The sequence below is a fragment of the Dermacentor albipictus genome, chromosome 4 (assembly GCF_038994185.2).
Source record: "Dermacentor albipictus isolate Rhodes 1998 colony chromosome 4, USDA_Dalb.pri_finalv2, whole genome shotgun sequence".
Taxonomy (NCBI): Eukaryota; Metazoa; Arthropoda; class Arachnida; order Ixodida; family Ixodidae; genus Dermacentor; species Dermacentor albipictus.
In genome coordinates, this window is record NC_091824.1 from 149,358,345 (window position 1) to 149,381,391 (window position 23,047).

The 23,047-nt window shown below is 44.9% G+C and overlaps 1 long non-coding RNA gene across 1 annotated transcript in view; it reads left to right on the forward strand.

Annotated features, from left to right (window-relative positions):
• The window catches only part of LOC135902204 (uncharacterized), a 288,754-nt gene that overhangs the window by 150,715 nt on the left and 114,992 nt on the right, over positions 1-23,047 (forward strand). The window contains exon 3 of the long non-coding RNA XR_010564440.2: positions 11,610-11,679. This is a non-coding gene — a long non-coding RNA (uncharacterized lncRNA). The remainder of the gene's footprint in view (positions 1-11,609; positions 11,680-23,047) is intronic.

Below are 23,047 nucleotides of genomic sequence, written 5' to 3' on the forward strand. Positions count from 1 at the left end.
TCACTTCTTGAAGATGGTCGAACAGCGAAGCTGTGTTAGTTACGCCAAGTGTTACACCATGCAAGTGAAACTTCGCAAGCTAACTTCGCAACCTTTCTTTGACCTAATTTTTGCTTTTGTGTGCTTCACGTGGTGAGCATGCTTTAGGAGTGCTTTTTATTTTTTGAGGTTCTCCCAGTGCGTGTTTGTGTGTGCTCGTGTGCGTGTGCGGGCGCACGTGTGTGTGTGCGTGTGTGTGTGTGTGTGTGTGTGTGTGTGTGTGCGTGCGTGCGTGCGTGCGTGCGTGTGTGTGTGTGTGTGTGTGTGTGTGTGTGTGTGTGCGTGTGCGTGTGCGTGTGCGTGTGTGTGTGTGTGTGTGTGTGTGTGTGTGTGTGAGAGGTTTCTGTGTTGTGTGCTATCCGTGCTTTTTTCTCGTGTGCAATTGCTCCGCCCCTTTTTCACGTGCCACTAATGAGAGCAAGGTTTGGCGTGAAATGCCAACCATATGATTGTTCGTTCATTCATATCGTGTGTAACGTTGTATTTAATTGGGCTTGTGTTGTCTCTTTTACCGCTTGATCTTGAGTTGCCATCTCTTGTGTCTGCGCTGCTCGGTGCGCCTCCTTCCCTTGCAGTGCTTTGTCAGGAGACGTTCAATCTCGCATTGCTTGCTCTTGAGTGGACGGCAGATGACGGCGTTTACATTTCACAATCACAGCCTCATGCTTCAAAAGTTAAATCAGTCCGTCACGTAACAGAATGAATAGCTCATACCATGACGGCCCATTACGACTACGAAAGTGGAATTCTACGCTGGAATGACGACTGGCAACGGAGCCATTTGGGGAAGAAGACGACGGCGAACGCGAGAGCAGTGGCACGAGCGCGTTCGCGAGCTGGCGCCGAGGGACGCCAAAGACGACGACGGAAGAAGACGACGACGCTCGAGTCATTGCTGATGATGATAGCTTCAGTGAACTCCGACAACGAAGGCACAGGCTGCGCATAAGCAGATTCGATGTAAAACGTTGATGAGAAATTCAGGCGCCGAATGCCTCACGGAATTGTGTGTATAGTGTTTATTAGCTACGAGTGTATATGTCATCGTTGCTGTTTTTTAACGCGATAGCGTTAAGGAGCTCGTGTCGCAGAAAAGCCGGTGTCGTCGGCGTCGGGTGTCGGCGTCGGCGGCGTTGACCGTGAGCGATAAATCACGGCAGGCGCTTCATAAATAAAAAGCAACTTCCAAGATTGGCCCGGCGGGAATCGAACCCAGGTCTCCGCAGTGTGAGACGGAGACGCTACCACTCAGCCACGAGTTCGATGCTTCCAAGCGGTGCAAACGCGCCTCTAGTGAATGCGGTGTTGCCTTCGAAACCAGCCGTGGAAAGTTATACTGCGGTGTATATCGGTAATTATGAACATGTAACGTACAGAAGTCACAATTACACGAGTTGCGAAGTGCGTTTCCGCTGCATTTCTTTTGCGCTTTCCGCACACGCAGAGCCATCTTGCGGCAAACACAGAAGACCCCCTCCTCTCAATGTACGGCGCTGCCCCGACAGGAGGCGCGCCGCGCGCGCATTGGGACCGCTGCCAGGCGCGTCGCGGGACTCCCTCTCCCCTGACGACGCTTCGCCGGGCTCCCGGTTTAGATTACTATCTATCTCTCTGCCCGTGCCGATCACGACGTTTGGCTGGCGTAGATCGTTTCCCCTCCGAGACACCGAGTTCTTTGGTTCGTTTCGTTCGCTCAGGCGCACGTTTCGTTGTCGCGCCGAACGCTGCGTTGCTCGACGTTCACCGCGTGATAGGTGGGCGCTAAGTCCGATGCGGGGCGCATCGTAAGTGATTGCTGTGCCGTAGCGCATTGTCTTATACCCCTTGGCGGGTCGACGGGAACGCTGTCGCGTCCCACTCTTGAAGGCGAAGCTTAAGCGTCCTCCAATTTTTGATCGATGAATTGTTCATTTGGTGCCCCATTAATGCGCACTCATTCGGGAAAGCTTTGAGAAGCATCGCGAACAGTAAAGATGCGCTGGGGACGTCCAGCATCTCTACACAAAAATAATTATTTAAGTGCCACGCACTTAAGTTATTGAAGCGATGATAGCCCGACAACAACGACATTAAGAAGACCGTAGCCAAAGATGAGGTTACGAAGACAAATATGCATGACGAAGGCATGAAGAGGACGATGAAAACCCTGGAGCCACCATGGCATGATTAAAACGCCGGTATGATGAAGGCACATAAAAACCACGTGCATTTACGCTAGCTCCTGCAATATCACAGAAACGCAGGTTAGTGTTTATTTCCTTGATAATTCTGGTCTTATCGACGCAAAAGAAGGCAATGTAAAGCGCATAAGATAGAACCCTATTTTCCTCGTCTGCGTACCTATATACTTTAATGCTCGAGTCAAAAAGCACGCTTAAACAAAGCCATTCTAAGTATATAGCAAAAAGCAAAGGCGAGAGCGCACAACCCTAACGGACTGTACCTGTATAATATATGAGAGGGTACGGTTGACAATGAACTTTGTAGTGCACTCTCTATAAGAAAGTGCTATGCCATTGTATAATACATTCCCTAACTGAATATGTCGCAGCAGTCGGAACAAAAAATTGTGCTGAACCTTATCAAAGGCTTTGGCGAACTCGAAATGAAGAAGAGCTATTTGGTCCCTTTTACCCTCTATGCACTCATGGACTGCACTTGCGAAATTAACATTTGTCTGTATAGAGCCTCCTCGAACTTCGCATCTTTGATGGTCACCAACTAATTTAGCATTGACTGTCCGCCCCCTATTTGTCAGTACTTTTGCAAATATTTCATAATCCACCTTACATAACCATATCGGCCTATATGCGTTTACTCCGTAATATTTCATTATCAGTGCTCTTTGGGATTAAGGTTGTGTGACCGTAAAAGAAAGAGGGAGAAAGCTCATCATGTTTGTGACAGCTCGGTTGATGAGGCAGATAACACACCAGGTTAAACATCTGAACAAAGGTGCGGCAATACAAAAGGGATTCGGCATTTCGTATATATGCTATGGGGCGAGAGTCTAGCGTTGCGCGTACTTGCAGCCATAAGCGACTGCGAGAAGAAAGCTGCCCGATCATCCTAAGTATGATTTGAACTGAGACACGCTACGTGATGTACGTGCAGCGAGCGTATACACTCCGCACTCAGGATGACAGAGAAAGCCAACTTTTCTGTCGCTTAGCCTGCCCCGTTTGAGCTACATATAGCTTCACTTAAGCTTGTAATCTCCTTGGAACGGAAGAAACATGAGTGCTATTGACCAAGTACACCTGGCAGTCCATCAATGTATTGCGCCTTTATTGTGTATTCTGCAGGTTATGGTGTGCACATTAAGTGCATGGCACTTTCCATTCCACCCTCTAAATTTCGCGCGATTTTCTCCCGAAGAGACAAAGTGCTGCTTTGCAAGTAGTTCAGTAGACAGTGCACGTACATTAATTGTTTGCGATTGACAGGCAATGCCGTTTTCGCTGTATCACTACAAGCACGAAGAAAAAAGCAGACTGCATGGGGAGTAACTGTTGTCGTTCGTCTTCCGGTTCCTTTCTTCCCGACCAGGGACTAAACACTTACTCTCCGAAATTAGCACATTGCACGCACACTCCTGCTGTTAGTCCCTTGAGGGACGAAGGCACACTTTTTAGGAGTAAACTGCCCAGTTACTCCCGTTTTCCCGGGCATTTTTCTTAGTGTGTGGTGAGGCTAATGTTTCTTTATTATTATTTTACGTCACGCGTGTATTTGTGGCCTTATTGGCAGAGTATTGCACTGCCGCACTTCGGGAGCCTAGGTTAAATGCCACCGCTGGGCACCCAACTGTTCTAATGTGCGATAGCTTTCGTGATACCATGCTTTGCGCCGACTCAGCAAGTGGAAGCATCTAAGCGCCACCAGGCGTAGCGCGCACAGCGCTTATCAAGACGCATTTTGGTCTACACTAGAGAATGTATGACATGCCGGCGCGGCGCGGATGCTGATTTGCTGCGGAATGTACCCCGAAAACGCAACAAAGAAACCTGGGGAGTAATTACAAAATGCTTAATAAACAAATTAATTAATTAACAAAAGAAAACTTTGGGGTTTTTTCCTGCTTCAAACTCAACAGCAGCAACCTCTCATAGCACATACCACATTTTTCAGAGAACAACTCCATTGAGGAGCGCCTCAATCACTTCTTTTTCAGCTATGAATAATACCTATTGCTCTCTCTCTCTCTTTCCTACAGTAGTGCCCGTTGTGCCCTCCGCAATGCACCACAGACACCATTACTCTCAACCCCTCCACGCGCACGGAGCTCCGCACCAATTGCAGAGCTTCAAGGCTTCACGAAAGCGCAGTCGTTACCGCGTGCGACCTTTGTGGCTCACGCATGACTTCAATCCCCATTGGTAGCGGTGGGCAAAGTTTTGTTCTTCTTCGCCATGTGGCGATAGCGAAGCTTAGACAAGGAAGTGGCCTGATGGTGACATCACAATAATGGCAACAACTGGCCGACGACCTGACGACAACAGTGTAGCAGAAAAAAGGAACGGACGTGCACAGCAAAATTGGCTTCTAGTTTTTAACTGCCGTCGCAGGGAAAGAGAGAAAATTCGACAAACAGTCAGTATATATAGATCATTGACTGACTCTGGTAAGCTGCGTCAAGTGCTGCAAGATTCTTTACATCATTGTAGAAAGAGAAGAGCGGCGAAGTAAGGAGACTCTATTGCGTGACATATTATTCGCGGTGGCTGTATAATCAGTTTAGAAGCAAAATCACCAATGTTGTCTAAACAAAGCAGCAATGGGTGGAGTCGCGCTGCCTGCACATTTGTCCACCATGGAGAATAAATGAAGAGAGAAAGTAATTGCGAAACCGATGCTCAGTCAGAGTAACTAGAACTAGCTTTTTATTTAATACAGACACTTGCACCGACAGTACATGTGCTGATATTGACTTCGAGAAAAGATATAAATAAATAGAAGTAAAACAGAAAGAACAAAGCAGAAGGACCACCACTGAGCTCCAGTGAAAGAGCGCTGAACTGTGCATTTTCTTTACACGCAGCAGTACCTTGAAGAGAACGCATAAAACACGAAGACGTGCAGGAAATTACAGAGGAGATAGGTATTAATTTTATTTTGGAAAAGTCAGAGATGTCGGCCTCATGCAGATTACCGTAGCCTGCTAGTTGTCGTGCAGGAAGAGGGTAGGAAATGTGAGTGAAAGGGGCTCACGGAGAGTCATAATCAGGACAGACGGTAAGGCGTGAAACACTCGGAGCAATCAATGCACGTGGCGACACCAGAAAATTATTGCGCTGTCTTGTAGTACCCTTTTTTTCTCTAGATTTCGCTCGTCTCTCTGACTTCGTCGTCTCTAGCGATCTCCTTCCCCGGCTTCATTTGTGTCCGGTTTGGTTTAGGGTACCACGCTTTCTGACGGCTTGATTTGACACACCCTCCCGCGCCGATAATGGCATGTCTGCCATGGTTAGATGGAGGGTTATGTTCCCGACGCGACATCCGCTGTTATTTATCGCCGTCGGTGTCGGGCAGCTCCGCTTTCGCGTCGATGAGCGCGCCTCGTAGCGAGCGATTTCCCCGTCTTGTGCCACCCCTGGGGCTCGTACCGCGCGCTTCCTCCCTTGCTCGGTCGTGGGAGGATTGACAGGGAAAGGCGATGCCTTCATTTCCGGTTTGTCTTGATCCTGTTTCCACATGCACTTGGTCAGTGTTCGCTATGTTGAGAAAGTCGGCGGGCCCGAGCAGTCCTGCGGGGCACAAATCTTCTAGGGAGATACTGAGCATGCATTTCACTCGCTCTCTTTTTCGCGTAAATGATTTTGATTAAGCCGGAAATGTTTTCTTGCCTCATTGTACGTGTAAGTTCTGCGGGCAGAAAGCAGATTTGTGCCATATCGTGTGGGCCTGCCAGGCAAATAGTGCCTTAGACGCTATACAACAGCCAACGTGGGAAGGATGGGAGGCAGCCCTGTCCAGCTCAACCCTCGAGGACCAGCAAGCCCTCGTGGAAAGAGCCAGGGCGGTGGTCTAAGCCAACGGAGTTCCGGAATAAGAATCCGACCACCCTTCTCCCAACTTCCCTCCCCTCTTTTGTCAAATGTTTTCATCATCATCATCATCATCATCATAGAGACAGCGAATACGCAATACTCTCACATACATAGTGAAATAGGAAGAAATTGTTAGCTACCCGACTGTAGCGCGAAGCTGCAGAGGAAACCTTGGGTTTTCTTTGTAGTTTTGCAGCTTTATAAACTTTCATTCACCTCGCGGGCTTCCGTACAATTGATTTGCTAAATACGTCGTACAGTGCGCAGCGATTGAAACGCGGTACGCGGAGTGCATGGCTGCCGGTACATCTTGCGCCACCCCTGGGTACATGAGACACCGAGAACGTGATCTTTTTTTGTATGTGTCACATTAAAGAGAGAGCGTCCGTGATGCATTGTGATTGTATTCGGCGCCTCATTGACCGCTCAGAGCTCACCAGCAGCGTGATAACATCCGAGCACAATGCGGTGCAAGTATCGCGTTTCAATCGATAAGCATTGCACGCATAGCAAAATATAACAAGAAGCCGCAGACTTGTCATTGAGAGGAAGGTCAGCGAGATCACACTGCGGCGTGAACATGCTGACTGGAAGTATTCGCGCTACAACCAGCAAAACACAGGCGTTTTATCGCGAAGTATGAACAAGTTTTCCGCTTACGCGTTAGTTAGGCGAAAGAAGTTGGCTTTGAAGCCTACAAATTCGTATGGCTCTCACGTCTGCTGCATCTTGTGCGCAGGTCTTGCTGTACGTACCACATGCGACTACATACGTTAACTATACAACTTTATCGGCATAATCAGGTGTCCGCTGCTGAAGGCTTGCGCTGTATTTAAACCGGAAAGCCAACGTCTTCTGCAATGCGACTGTAAGTTTGCGTTTATCGCGTTTAATGAAGTTATAATATTTAGTAGATTATACCTACCTGCATTTTGCGGTCGTAGAGTCAACGGACAGAAATAAGGACCTACCGTTAGTCATATTTGGACCAACAAAAAAATAATGAGTGTCCAACATTACAAAAGTGCAATATTTCTGAAGTACCTTGATAGCAAATAAATAAATAAATAAATAAATAAATAAATAAATAAATAAATAAATAACTGAACAAATATTGTCACAGAGCTGGCCAGTGGAATGTATCTATCGAGGCAAAAATATGAACCAACGTTTGATTTAAATCTGGAAATGCCAGATGCTTCCTAAAGGTGAGGTAGTCATAAATTCCATAGCAAACTGATTGAGAAATTGGTTGGAAATTTTCAATAACTGCTTCTAGGTTATGGTAACAAGTACTTTTCGTTAGAAGCGGGGCATGTAAAACTTGACTGATGAAATTGGCTGTCCATAATTTTTGAGCCAGAGAGTTTTCTACTAACGAATTCATGTACAAGTATTCCTGGCGAACACTTGTTTACACTTTATGAAACGAGAAAATACCACGAGAATTAGGCAACTCAGGTGCGCTGCATGTCCAGGTCATACTTGTAACATTGCGAAAGGCCGAATTTTGAATATGTGTAAATGGAAATGGAAGTGTGCAAGAATGAAGCAAAAAAATAAAAGAAACCAGTAGAAATAGAGGAACGTCTTACGTTTTTTTTTTTTTTAACCCCGTGCTCCTTCGTTATTTCCTCCTTTTTACGATGAAGTGCAAGCGCAAACGAACTGTAATAGTTCGTGTTTCGCCAGGCGCGTATACCACGCAACAACCTTGGATGGCTAAGTGTCTTAGACAATACGAAGCAGTAGCTATAGCTGGAAATTACCACATGTTTTCGCCCTGTCTGCTCCGAATAGCATTTTGTGGGTGCTTTATGGTCTTCGTGCTTTTCTCATTCTGTTTCTATCACCTCATCCTCTTCCTCCATATAGGCTATCTAACGAAAGCCACTACTAGTTAAGCACGCTCGGTGTTTCTTTACTCGCGTTGCCCCTCTTTCTTCTCTGACCAGATCGTAGTTTTTCTCTTTTTTTTTCTTGAGAGACGTCTTCACCATGGCTGCATACGAGGAAGCTCTCGACAAAACCAATAGCTATTTTTAAAAAAATATCTTGGCTTCCTTCTCGAAATTGCCGGCGCTTACATTTAAGTTATAGTCGTTGCGAACTGTGAAGCGTAAGATCACCGTGAACCACAAGAAGTCCCAAACACCCTCATTTGTTTGTAGTTTCTTGTTCGACACTATCTGTGCACTAAGTTTTAACGAACTTTTTTTTTTAGACTATGAAACTTTTATTTTGTAAGATAAACCGGTAATCCGATACCGAAGAACTGGGAGGGTACGTTTATCGCTGTTATTGCAGAAAATAAGCGCGCAAACAACATGACGTCTCAAAAGCAAGAGGTGTCGTACGAGAAGACGATTCTGGTAGCGGCCTGTCTCATTAGTGTCAGGAAAGCGTGCATCTTTGTTTTTACATTTCGTGCTCTCGCGCTGAGGTGTCTTAACGGTGTCTTAAGTACACGGCAAAAAAAAAGTATGAAAGACAAGAAAAAAATATGTCAAAGGCTCGACGCAATAAAGCTGAAAGGGCGCAAAGATGGCCGGATCAGATGACTCAGAACATAATACAGTTTACGTGGACACGTTATACGTTCCCCCGTCACAAGAAACCATGACGCTACACTCTGCATTCAGCGCCGGTTTCCAGCCACCTGTTTTGTTTTAATTTTTTCTTATTCCTCGGTCATATCTGCCACCGCTTTCCACCACCACGCATAACATCCACTCCCCACTTGCTGCCCTCTGCCTACCTTTGGAAGTACTCATGCTGCAATCGTAAAAGAATTATGTCAAGGACAATAAGGGTGCTTGTAGATGTATCTCGATCCCTCTCATGTTTGTTTCCTCTTAATGTCTTCGTTGTTCGATACGCTTTTCTTTCCGCTTTCTGGCCTGAAGTTTAAGCATTGCCAAGAAAAAAAGCAGGATCTAAAGTATTCGTTCTGCCAATAGATGTTACGCTTGTAATGATAATGGATGCAAACCGAAACCTTCACTAATTACCTGAAATGTATGTGTAGCATCTGTTAGGGAGCGTAAGGTATTCTATCTATTAAAGTAAAGCTATTTGTTTAATATGATGCTTAGAAAACAGTGCCTTTAAATGGTACCGACTGCCTCATTTTACATATAAGTATATCTAATAAGGTTAAACTGAAACTAAGCAAATACGAAAGCTTATTACCAGCTAATATATATATATATATATATATATATATATATATATATATATATATATATATATATATATATATATATATATATATATATATATATATATATATATATATATATATATATATATATATATATATATATATATATATAAAACCAATATATACTACTGAATAAAACTCGCATACTCTGACACTCAAGCAACATTGTTATACTATAGACAGGTCGCTAAATGTGTGACATAAGAACATTGAAACCTAAACTCTAATCAGAAAAATACCGGATGTCAGGGCACAGGAGGAAACCGGGAACGAGGCCACACTTAAGACATAAGAACTCCTGCACAGAATGGAACAAAGTCACATCATACAAAACACATGCAGTTGCCCTACAAAGGAAGAAAACCTTTACTATTTGCCGGGGATATCGCTCGCTTCCAGAAATCTCTGGAGTGTCAGCGTTCGACATCGCAATGAATATATTCTCCATGGACCTGGGATTCTTTTTTAAGTTTAAGGTTCCGCGGTTTAACGCCATCGTGGTCTTTAGGCGTCGTGCCATGGACGCTCCAGTAGCATATGTATATCCTGACTCACGCGGCCACGAGTGTGTTGCACGCTTACAAGCGGCAAACTTTGTGCGGGATGTGTTTTGTTAAACGCCGTACCGAACCACAAACTATGAATCTGCGTTTAAAAGGTTCTGGTTATGTCTAATGTGAGCGGGATTTCGGATTCAAGCGAAGGATATGTAGAGGAATTCGTTCGACAAAAACCGTTGGTCTGGTGTTTGAATACCACGCGCGTATCTGAAGTATCACCGGCTTAGCAGCTGTTGTGCTGCAAACATAAAAATACCTTTTGCGAATTCTTCCTTCCTCTGAATGTTCAATATTGTGTCTACAAGTCTTCGTGAAAGGTAAGAGACATCTGCGCTTGAAAATTAGCGTTTCGGTATTATATCTCCGTGCAGCTGAAACCCCGTATTGATTGAGTGCCTGTCTGTCTTAAAAACTGCGATATCTAGTAGGTGTTCATTATGTTTCTCTAAAGTGCGAAAGAGGTATCCACAGGTTGCAACCATCGTCATAATAGGAAATGATTGGTAAGACGCATCTGCAATTACCAAGGAACTTGAAGTTATCCGAGGAACGCCTAAGTAAACTCGAAGGCTCCTATGCAATAATCCTTGAAGCCGCCCCCTTCTTGTGAGCACGTGAGCCCATGAAGAACTGAGAAACAATATAATACCTTTTGTTTTATGCGCGCTTCAAGTACATTTAGTAGCGATGACACTTACCCTCCCCATTCTAAGACTGACTCAGTCTACAGCAACTTTCAAAATTTTTGTTTCTGTATACAAACGGTCCTGGCGTAGCTGAAGTAGCTTGAAATCCGTGACGTGAAGCTGACATCACGCTGATATTTGTGTCACCATGGCATAACAGGTGTCGGCGCGAACTTCAACAAAAAAGAATTAGCCATTTTCTTCGCTTGCCAAAATGTTTTTATTTCGACAAATCATATCAATGACTACAAAATCAGAGGGATACTTTATGAGGATAAATTTACGTAGGGTGCGTCTTTTGTGCCACTTTGTGAGCCCGTACCAGCTATCACTGCAAAAAACAATAGAAACAAAGCTTTTTTTTTTTGCAGCTCGTACCCGCTATGGTAGATCAGTCGCAACGGTGACTGTTCGACTTCCGGTGGCGGAGGCTGCATCTTGGCAGGGGCGAAATGAAAATGTGCTCGTGTACCATGCTTTGGGTCCACATGAAAGTGTGCCGAGAGGCCAAAATTAATTCGGAGTGCCGCCCTACCGCGTTCTTCATAACCCACTGGGCCGTTTTGGAAGGTAAAACAGAAGAAAGATCGGTCAACATTGCTAAAAACGTCATTAAATTTCAATAAACTTTATATTTCTAATTGTAATTTTTTTTACCGCAGGTGTAAGCAGCACAAACTAAAGACGCTTAAATGACAGCAGTAAAAAAAAGAGCACAGAGAAAACAGCATGACGCCGAACATGTGCGAACCCCTACCTGTTACAAGCACATGACATGTGTGAACAACGCTCCGCTCGCCGACTCAATATAGCTCTGCTGTGCAAAGTGACGTCAGGTGGCCTGTAGCTAAGTGCCACTTCTTATGGTGGCAGACGTTGCTGCGCGTTTCTTTGACGGTGCTTAAGTGCGACTGGCTTCACTACATATATGCTGTATCGGTTGTCATTTCATGTTTGGTGTCCCACGAAATGCATTTCGGATTGATCCACGTCACATCTGTTTATTTTTGTTTCTTAGATTCCTTCTTTGTTTCCTTTTCGTCCTTTGCAGTCGAAGTGACCGGACACCTTACGCCAAGGCGGCGAGACTCAACTCCATTTCCCTGGCACGAGACACACTGGTACGTAATACAATACATGTATATATAAAACGAAGAATACGAGTCACTGTCTTCTATCTCGTCTCCACGGTATAATCAAAATCGCTTCGCAAAAAACTTGAAAACTGTCACAAGATGTGCTTTCTTCTTGAGAGGATTCGCGATTTTCCATCGTTTCGTTCGTACGAAACTAGCGCATTTCTTTTTTTTTTTTGCTTGGTTGGTTCCAAGAGCCTGAAATTTGAGCAGTTTTGCAGAACCAAGAGTAGGCACTTAGGTAGAGGGCGAACATCGGCGGCATCAAGGCAGGCTCTGTGAGAGGGAAGAAGCGGTTTCTTATTTCACCTTACTTTACAGATTCCGTTCGCTCTGTCAGTATCAACCTTCCGACAAAGGACGTCTGAGCGCATTTCTTTCTTCTACATTAGGTATTGAACCACTGCAGGCACCGATAACCAGGCTCAGCTTTATCTGCAGGATTTAATGCAAGCGCCCTAATGCGCATACGAGCAACAAAGCATATTCTCAAACTTCTGAGCCTGCCTAATATTCATGCCAACCTGGGCATTTCTTTTTTCAAGAGGAAAACTCCAGAACCCGTAACTTCTTTTTTTTTATTTTGTATTACGCTTCAAGTACCCTGCATAATCTGAAGCTGTAGAATATTAAAACGAGATAGTGAAAAGGCAACTGGTTCAATTAGAAATACTGGAAACTATTGTCGCAAGCCACTACGCGACAGCTACCTCCGCCGAATATCGCCCATCCTGTGACGGCTCTCCTTTCCAGCGCGGAGATGACTTACTTAGCAGTTATGGCGCCATGTTTAGAGAACCTTCAGGCAACGTTAAAGAACGGAAGCACAATTAACTCAATTCTTTTATTCGTGCACGGCCCACTGTGCCATTAAGGCATTATTGCGTCTGGCAAATCCCGGGAATACAGATCAAAGTTCTTGTTGTACACCACATCCGCAGCGAGTGAATTTCAATGGTTTGTAAAAAAAACAATATTTAAAGAGATCCGTCCTGGAAAGGCACGGCCTAGCCTTAACTGCAAAGTTTCTACGCGATGAAACATAATGTGGGGGATGTTCGTGGTGGTGTTGGTGGTGAGTTGTAGCAACAGGCGTGTTTAGCGTATAGGGATCAAGGCTGGCAATTGCTACGCACGAGCGTCTCTTATAAAATCACTGTGGTGCCTCGCCACATGTCAGTCAGACCAGTCTCTCTTAAGTGTGCGATAAGGGGATGAAGTTTCTCTGCGGGCAATAACTGGTCCTTCGGGGAACCCAAGGTGCTGCAGGCATGTATGCAGAAGATCCTGTTGTTGCAGATTTTGGGGATTCAGATAGTCTGATGAGCAAATTCCCCTGTCATTATGAAAAATTGAACAACATATGTTGAGAAGAAACCTGATTTGTCGTTGAGATAAAGGGATTCATTCAAGTTACTTTTTTATTACAATTACTCTTAAGATAGCGGTCCTATCTCCCAAAGACAAACCTTGCCGCGACAGACTGTATGTGGGTGCTAACATTGCGATCCGTGCTGGAGGCATGAAAGGTTTAAGTTTGAAGATTATTTACGCAAAGCGGCAATACGATACGTATACAAGAATCTGCATTAAGTTATGCCTAGAGACCTTTCAGAAGACTAAGTTAATGAGAAAAAACACTAACTGTTGACACAGGAGGAAGAGAGAGAAAGAAAAAGTAGGGATGTCAATCAGACCCACGTCCGGTTTGCTGCCCTCCGCAGAGGAAAAGGTAGAATAAAGAAAAAAGAATAAAGATAAAGAATAAAGAAAAAAATAGGAGGGACAGATAGGGAAGGAAACATTAGCAGTGTGAGCACGTAGCTATGTCCATTGCGCCTACAATCTGGCCCTGAAGCCATTTGATATCATAACGTGAAGCAACGCCAGCATTGGTTGCTTCGAAGCTTGGGAAGCATAAGGCCATTGTCCAAGAATGTTGGAAAATGGTCTCTGATCTGGCCCGTTTAATTCTGTATGGGGAATGTCGTTTTCGACGTTATAACAATGACAAATACACAATATGTGTTCTGTAGTCGGTACACTTGCCTGGTATTGATGAAACACTCACTAAAGCAAAGGATTCCGGCTAAATGCAGGCTCGAGATGGAAGTCGTAACTATCCAGCAGAGTCGCCATGCTCCGAAAGTTCGTGCTTCGCACACTGCTGCCATCTTTCTCTTGGCTTTTTCCCGAGAACGAGCCTGTGGCATCGTTGTATTCAGAGCAATTTCGCAAGAGTCAGCGATCACGAATTGTGTGAACTGCTCTCGAGGGAAGATAGGCATGATACGCGAAAGGGCCGGAAAGAGTGTTGTGCATCACCGTGCCTGATAGAGAGAGGTAATAACACTGAGAGGTTAATCGTCTGCACACGCGTATAAGTTGTGACCGACGCTGCTATACTCGTTCGGGCAGTGGGGCCTGCACGTAGTTCTGTTAAGCCTAGCCACCAAGAACAAACATTGTAACGGAGCAGAACCACAAAAAGTTCTGACTGACTGACCACCACTGTGGCGCCGATTGCATCAGAGTCTTCCATTCACTTGCGAAACTTACCATAGTCAACTTTTCTGTCTACGCTGTACCACGAATGTATGGGAACGCTGCCCACGGCTTTGCTAGTCTCTTTTGTGGAACTAAATGAGATACAGAGCGCAACAAAAAAGAAAGCAACTGATGTTGGAAGAGTTATGGGAGTCAGGTGCACGGCGTCGCTACGTCGTTACCAGCATTCTCCACTCTCGCAGACTTTGGCCTTTCTCAGCAGCACTGTTTCGCGACGCTATTCGTTCGCGCGATGGACAACCCCGTTTGCGGTTTAAGAAGTAAAAGAAAAGTTGGAGTCAATATAGGGTGCCGTCCAGCCGGTTGACACGGGTAATCCTGAGTCTAGCCGCAGTGAGACGGGATTTCAGCTTCTTGATATCTCAAGGAGCTCTCTGCAGTGACTTGATGTCTGAAGTCAAGGTAGCGTTTTTTCTTTTTTCCCCCAAACAGTCTAAACGAAAAGAGTAGTTGGTGTTACTGAGGCAAGGTTATATGCTTAAGAAAATCAAAGGGAAGTGGTTTGGGGCCATCAACTGCCACATGAGCCCCGAACGGAGCCTGCGCCGTTGAGTGTTTCAGTAAAATGAACGACTGTCCAGTCGATGAGACCAGCAGAGTTAGTGTGTTCAACGGACCCAAAACGAACGAGGTGCACTCAGACCGACGAGATGAATCCCAACGGCACAGTGTCCGCACTCAGAGTTACTTTCCTTGATCGCATGCCGCATAAGAAAGCAAAGCAATTGGGATATGGCGTCTGGTAGCGACAGTAGCCATAGTAACAAAACAACAAAGGTAGAGGCTACAATGTATTCGGAGGTACAAGCTCAGATACGGAAGGAGCGAGGCAGCACTCGGCTTCTTTTTTTTGTGTGTGTGCGTTTTTGGATGGGCCATCGCCTGGCTACCTGCGAATGATACAAGCGCCGCCTGGTATGGTACTTCGGTGATCAAATTTATCATGTGGGAAGCATGCGGATGGTGGCCTAACGGGATGCCCTTGATGGTGCCTGCGTTGTTTTTTCTTGAGTGAGTGACCTGTGTGTGAACGCGTTTACTTGCTTGTTCGTTTATGAGCGTCTTACTTCAACCTTTCTATGGATGAATGGATGTTATGGATGGATGTTATGAGCGTCCCCTTTGGAACGGGGCGGTGGGTTGCGCCACCAAGCTCTTGCTGTTGTACTGTCCTACCTAGGTTAAACAATAAAAAAAAACACTATGAACTCTCACAACCATATTTTCTGACCGCCTATTGCGAACTGCGATATTGTACGTCTCCATTTTTTATCGTTTCCCTACTTTTATTTCACCAATATTCTTATCGCCTCTTATGGATGGGATGGATGTTATGATAGTCCCCTTTAGAACGGGGCGGTGGGTTGCGCCACCAAGCTCTCGCTATCATACTGCCTGATGTCCTACCTAGCTTAAACGATAAAAAAGAAAAAAAAACGCTATAAACTACAGCACCCAAATTTTCTAATCCCCTATAGCGAACTGTGCTTTTGTACGTCTTTGTTTTTTGTCGTTTCCCTACTTTTCTTCCACCAATCCTCCAATAGCCTCATACTAATGCCTATTGCGGACATGTTTACTTTTCCACTGCTCTCGCTAAACCTAAGGGCTCCAAGGTGCGTTTCTGTAACCGCATACACCCCTATTTGTTCTCTATTTAACTGCTCCTCAATATCTGCCCACTTTTCCTTTCTTCTGCCGCCCTGCATGTTTATGTAGCCTATTGCATGGCGAGCTCTCTTTCTTGCTTTCCTCCCTTTTCTGTTATCGACGGCAATGCTCTTCTGAGGTTCCCCTGAGGTTCCCCTTTTGAGGTTCCGTGAACTCTTATCTTATCTAGGGACACAGAGCCGCCACCTGTCGGGAGATGATTGAGTTAGTTGGTCGCAACCAGCCTAAATCAAATAAGCCTCTGTTTACTGCCCTATGAATACATTCATGTCCTTATTTTCTGCCCGTGGTAGAGTGACCACGTGAACTCTTAATAAAGGTGTTATCTCCAGTTATCTTGAAGCTTTAGCTCAGGCCCAACTCCGACGCGGCCTATTCGAATACATGTGAAACGCAAAAACGCTTTTGTGAGATAACGTCTGAACCGATTTTAATGAAATTTGTCGCATCTGAGAAAAAAAGTTAAGTTTTAGTGAATGTTGGGAGGGGGAAGGGAAATTTCGATTTAAGGCCTGAATTTTGATAAAAAGAGTTTTAAAATTCGGAAGTTCGAGAAAAATATAAGCACGAAGTTTACAAATTGATAGCTCTCCGTCAAGAACAAACATCGCGGTTCTGTAAACGCCATCCATAGATCATTCAAAGCAGACAAATTTAATATGTCAGGTTATATCTTACGTGAATTTGTTACGTTGGGCCCAAGGGTTCTGCAAAGGCTGTTTTTCCATATGACTAACTTTCTTGAGATTAATCTGTAGCATATTTATTTTATCCGCTTTAGATGTACTATGAGATGTAATTCACAGAATCATGATACCATTTTTCATTGCTGAGTTACGGAGTTGTAAACTTAATAGTATGGATTTCGGAAAATTTCCGAATTTTGCCGATTGTTAGTAAAAGTGGAGGACCCAAATCAAAAATTAGAAATCAACAGCCACTCTATATTAAGTTTTTGTTTTAAATGCAACAAACCTCACCAACTTTTGTGCAGTGGTTGCCGAGAAAAACGAATTCTCCTTTTACATGTATTTAGATAGGAGCACCCGAGCTAAAGCTTCCTCTTAAGGAAGTAACTTATATTCAGCAGGTGCAGCAGCCCTAGAAAGAGGGTGAGAAAAGGAAGGAAGGAACGTAGTTCAAGAGCGTATGTTGTTGGGTGAGTCGGTAGTATATCCTTGTGCAAGGCGCTGCTTAATACCAACATGGACAACAAAAGCACAACTGTCCTCGTCCTTGTGCACTTTATGTCCATGTTTGTATTGTGCAGCACCTCGCTTAGCGAAGAAAGTAAAGGCAAAGAGGCTCACAAGACTTGTTTCCGTTTGCTATACCATACTTGGGTAAGGTGGCCGGGGGGTGAAATATATAGAGAAAAAGAGACGACGTGAATCTTGATCACACTTTCACGTGCACTGAGAACCAGGTACCGCATGTTTATAGTCGGGCACTCAAGTCAGTCGCCTTCGGGTACTGTAGAAGAGCTCGAGTCACTTTCTGCAGTGATGACTTGTGAGGCCAGGCTCCCAAGTCATTTGCTTTTGTAAAAGCCCGATCCTCCCGTCTATTCAAAGCCCACCGGGTAGTCTGGTGTAGTCTATAAAAGCGGGAACAGTGGCACAGGAGATGATAGATAGCAGTTTCCAGTTCCAATAACGTCTATCTTATAATTTTGCCAAAACAAGGAAGCATAAATTAAAGCTTGCTTTCTCCCTGATATCGGTCAAAGATAGAATTTGCAGTATTCTCACCTGCGCACATTCCAGCTCTTCGTTTTCTTTATTTATTTAAGCGTCTAGACAGTTCAAAAACGGTTTGGCCAACGGTTTCTCGTAAACCGATTCCGCCTTTACCTCGACAGCGCCCTCATTTGATATACCACCATCTCAATCTCTCCAGCGCAGAAATGCCGTCAGATGAGGGCATGGCTGCGCCGCCTTCTCTTTCTTTTTTCACGCTTTTTTTTTACGCTTCTGTGAAGTTGGTGTAGGAGAAGTGTCAGTCACCATACGAAACCTATAAGCCTTCGTGGTTACAGAACATCGACTGGGATATGGCGATTCTTCGGCACTTCCTAAATATTCTTCTCTTCAACATCCGCTCGCCTCACGCTTTGAACATGTTCTGAGGTTATCTCCCAATTCCTGTTGCAAAGTCATTTCACAAAACATTTCTAGTACACTGCCGTTAGCTTGACCCTGCGCACATTGAGTATGGTCAGATTACCACTTGTTACTACACCAATCTTGTTACTAATGTGCTCCTAAACCGTTCCTACTGGCCCGAACAGATGCCCTTCACTTCAAGCCGTCATCGCTTTTGTGCAATGTGGGGTCGCTAGAGTTGCAGTAATTCTAGGGCTCGCATCCTTACATTCGCAGCAGACCAGCACAACCCGCTAAGGTTGGCTGATGTTTTCTTACATCGAAAGACTGGCCGAATAATCACTGCAATGATGTCATGACTCTTTATTTCGCTTTTTGTTTTTTGTTTCTCGTATTATTTTTATTTCCCAGAAGAACCATCGTCGCTGCATTTAAACATTGTTGTTCTATATCGTTGTTTCCCGGATGCTTTGGGTGACGCCTAGGAGGGCGGCTCAATCTCCTCACGCCTCAAACATCACCACCTAGCGAATGAAGGTGCTTCGAGCCCACACTGCCTTTTACTCTGTTTCTTCCTTCCCAATGGAGATGCGTAGAAGACACAGTAGAAAAAGTATATGGAGGTCATAGGTTTGGAACTTCTCGTTCTTATGCCCGGGGAATCGTATTTATGGCGCACATCTGCATGCATTTGTCCTTCTATGTTGCCTACACGGTAACCTAAAAAGCTGACTTTAGCTGCGTATATCAAGGAATTCAGAGGCAAATGGGAGGTATTTTGTAAAACCATTAAAAAATAAAACAAAAAGAAAGTTCAAATGAAAGAAAAAGAGAGTTCTGTGTGAGGCTAGAAAACGAAAGGTTTCAGGAGCAGGTACCGTTTCGCTTCTTCAGTATGACAACAGAAGCGCGCTTGGAAAAATGTAGGCTGCATGTAGATTTCGGAAGTTTTGATTGTTGCCTGTCCTGAGCTAGTGTATCAAAAAGAAAATCAACAAGATGTCAGACGTGTAAGGGTAACATAGTCAGCCAATATGCGAAGCAACGACAAAGCCGAGATGTCAAGCTTGTGTGAAGTTAAAAGATGAAGTATTTCTTGCAGTGATGGCACTCAAATAACATACGTAAAAAAAGAAATGTTGAAACTAGGCATGGAAAGCACAGGCGCGATGGCACTTGCGCACACAAAACGGAGCAGCATCAGAATGCAGCGCAACGGAGGCCACATCTGCTAGTAAAAGTTATGGCCGACAACTTGCAATGGACAACAGCTTGCAATGACGTCACGTAGTTGCAACGTATATCCAAAGGTGTTTCTAGTGTCACAGCGCAACATCTTGATGCATAGTACGTTTTAGGAAATGTCGCACCAATTTGTCCGAGTAATATTAGCTAAACAGCATCACCCCTATATGGACTGTGTGGTTGTGCTGTTTAAACCCGCCGAGATTCGCTCAGGGGCATACACTTTTGTAACTAAACATAAGGACGCGGTTACTATTTCAAGTCTCGCTGTATTTATTGCGATCGATTTGTTACTTATAGCTAAAGACCACGATCCGTATTCATAAAGAAGTTACTACGCTAGAGCTGCTCGTAAAAGTGGATGCCGGTCATTCCATTAGCGGTAGTAGGGGGCCAATGGCAAACAGAACATACGAACGATAAGCCTGAGGAATTCGATTCCATTTTCTCAACTTTGGGTGCCCATTAAAAAAAAAAAAACCTCAGTTGAAAGTTTTTCCGAAACCCAGCGTACGGCCTTCTTCACAGCACGCACGCCCAGCGTTAAACCGTATATTGAGATCTCATGTCTGACAAATGGAAAAAGTTGAGTATGTTGCTTAGAGAAGCCTCTCATTTAGCTAGGTGGATAACTATAACGCGAGAAACGCTGCTTTAACCTGCCGCTGTGCTTTCCCTGAACATGGCAATGCGCCGCAGCTTTACACCACAAGGATGTGCATTTAGTCGTGTAAAGTTTAATCAACTCTTTGTTCTCTGTGCCTAACCATGAATTAAAGTGCATCACTATGCACTCTGTCCAAATGAACACACCACCAAGAAACTTAACGAGAGCGATTCAGACGGAGTCATGAGCGCGTAAAGGAGTTCGCGTTCAACCCAGTCTCACCCGCTATGCTGGTGGGTTCTCTTACGAGCCTGTACGTTATTAACGAAATTTGTTTGCTTATCTTCTTGCAAAGGGCGTTTGAGGATGCGTGCATACGTAGAGAGGTTAATGCAAGCAAACGGTGTTAGCTTGGTTAAGTTGAACATTAGTGCAAGGTGGCACTCACCTAGGAGCGATGTGCAGACGGGCAATTAAAAGGCTTGGTGTAGAAAGATGATGCGCCTTACATATAAGATTGTGAAACAACACAGAAAATAAAAGTTTCAAACAGTTCTAATTACCTGTTTAGAACTTCTGGGAAGTTTGCCGACAGGTACACGTACGAAAAGAAGAGCCGCGGATGTGAAAGTAAACAAGGCAGGAATACTTCGGAACGGCCGACCAAGTGAGACCTCGCCGCTAGTACCTAGGATATCATAATTATTCTCTGAATGAGGCACTTTATGTGCTATAACCATAGAAAAATGTCCGGAATGCATGTCGCCGGAGTACAATTAAGCTATGTACTGATTGTTTGGCAGCTTAATAATCTTGTAAAACCACTTCTCCAGACTCTTCTTCAGGTTGCGCACCACATTTCCCCAGGATACCCGACCCACAGGTAAAAAGCAGCGGAAGTAACATATGGAGCGAAGTGAATGTATTTGTGGAGGAGTGCATGTATTCTTTTCACAGTAAGGACTTCCATACAATGCTGAAAAAGATGTTACGAATGGACTCTGCAAATGCAAGGCAGGTGATATTTTAAAGAGTACGTGTGTGGCCACAGACCTTGCATCTTGCTATTCAGTATGCACTGAAGTGAGATAGACCAGGATTTATGGTGCATGTAGATCACCTCGCGAACAAGTTGTCGGCAACGTGATAACTTGTCCTTGTTGGCATGCCAATACTAACGTGACTCTTTGGGCGTGTTGGTAAGACATGACAGAAGCTTTTAAGGGCACAACCAGACGAGGTCGCAATAATGCAACGTGTCTCTTGTCTTCTTTCGCCATCCTCCTCTGGTTATGCGTTTTGATGTTATTGCTATTAATAAAATTGTTGTGTATCTTGCGCTACGAATGTTTTAGTAATCAACCTCAGTCAGCGTGTCCCCGATATCAGAGCTACCAAATAACTATCTCCTAACAGATTTCAAACAGAAAGCGTTAATGAAAGCGTTTTTGCACGCCTTTGCCTTTGTTGCTCGGGCGTGTAATCCTGCCTAATGCCACAGTTGGCTGTAGAAAAAAAGAGGGCAAGGAAACATTGGAACAAATTTAAATGAATCAAAGTGCACTACACCTTGAAGTTGTGACACACCATCAAAATCAGCGAAGACGCATCCATCACTCAGCTTGTCTGATTACCGGCGGCACCAAACAAAGGACGCTATGTCAAGACGACAAGTTCGGCCAGTTGGTTGAGATTTATAGTAAGGTTGGTAACAGCGCAACACAAGACACGGACAAAAAAAGGTATAAAACGACGACACGGCGCCGTGTCGTCGTTTTATACTTTCCTTTTGTTTGTGTCTTGTGTTGCACTGTTACGAACCTTACTATTAAAGGACGCTATGTAGAATCCACTGTATTTCAAAAAAAAAGTCATGGGCCTGCACGGCACTGGCAGCACAGACACAGCGTCAGCTGGAAGAGCGCCTCCATATAGGAGCTCCATTTTCGACAGCACACACTGTAGGGTTTGTACCTTGCAAGGAGGCGCCATAACCTATACCGAAGAGCAAACACAGATATAGAGAGTAGGTGTCGCACATGTTACAGCCATTGACCCGTAGCACGATACGATGCTGTTGATGATCATTTATTTGCACCTAGATGCGGCCAACTAGACGAGAACGCAATCATGCAACGGGTCTCTTGTCTTCTTTCTCTGTCCTCGTCTATTTGCGCCTTAAAAGTACCTAGCCTGCTTGACTTCACCAGGTCCAGCTAGATGCCACATACAACAGCTACTTGCAACTGCTACGTGCAACTTCTACATGCCAACGCTACTCGGCGTGCGTCTCACATTGCGTGACAAATAGGACGATGCGATGCAAACGACTATGATGATGGCGATAATGATGATGATAATGAGAATGTTCATGATGATTTATTCGCATTTCCTTTGAAACGGGGCGGTGATGAATAACTAACTAGCTTGCTTGATTTATTCAGTTATGCCATTCATGTTGTCCATTCTGAAATTTTTTTATAAAATCTCCTTAATCTTCTTTTTCTTTTTCTTTACGACGTAGTCACGCATCGCGTCAAGACTGTGTGCACCTAGAGAAGAAGGTTGAAAGAGCAGGTGGCATAGTGGTGAGGTTGTTCGAACAGTGCAAAACAGCGTTGCATGATTGTGTCAAGGCGACGTTGTTCGAATCGATGGAGTTCATCACACAGTGCTCGATCTGAACTTGCGGCGGCGTGGTAAAACATGAAGTCGTCTTTAGCGTTGTTGATGTAAAGGCTATCAAGTGAAGTGCCTCGACTCGTGGGGATCTTCGCGGCGAAACTGCCGGGCCGCATTTCGGCTGACCACACGGGAGGTTGCTCAGGTAGAAGCTGCAGTGCCTGATTTTCGGCATCACGCATTTTAGGGTCTCAACGGCGAACCTGTCAGGCCGCATTTTCAGCAGAACGCTCTAGAGGGTCTTCGGGGCGAAGTCCTTTTGCATCCTTTTCTATAGCACGAACTAAACTGTCCGCCCAGCGTCGATGGCGATCTGCGTCTTGTGGTGCTCTCTGCAGAGTGGTTTGCTGAGCCCGACGTTGCGTAGTTGATTCCGCGCGGGTAGCTCTACGAGCCGCTTCTTCAGCAGCGGTTCGTACCTTGCAAGGAGCCACCATAACGCGTGGCGAAGAGGTTGCACAGGTAGGGTGAGTAC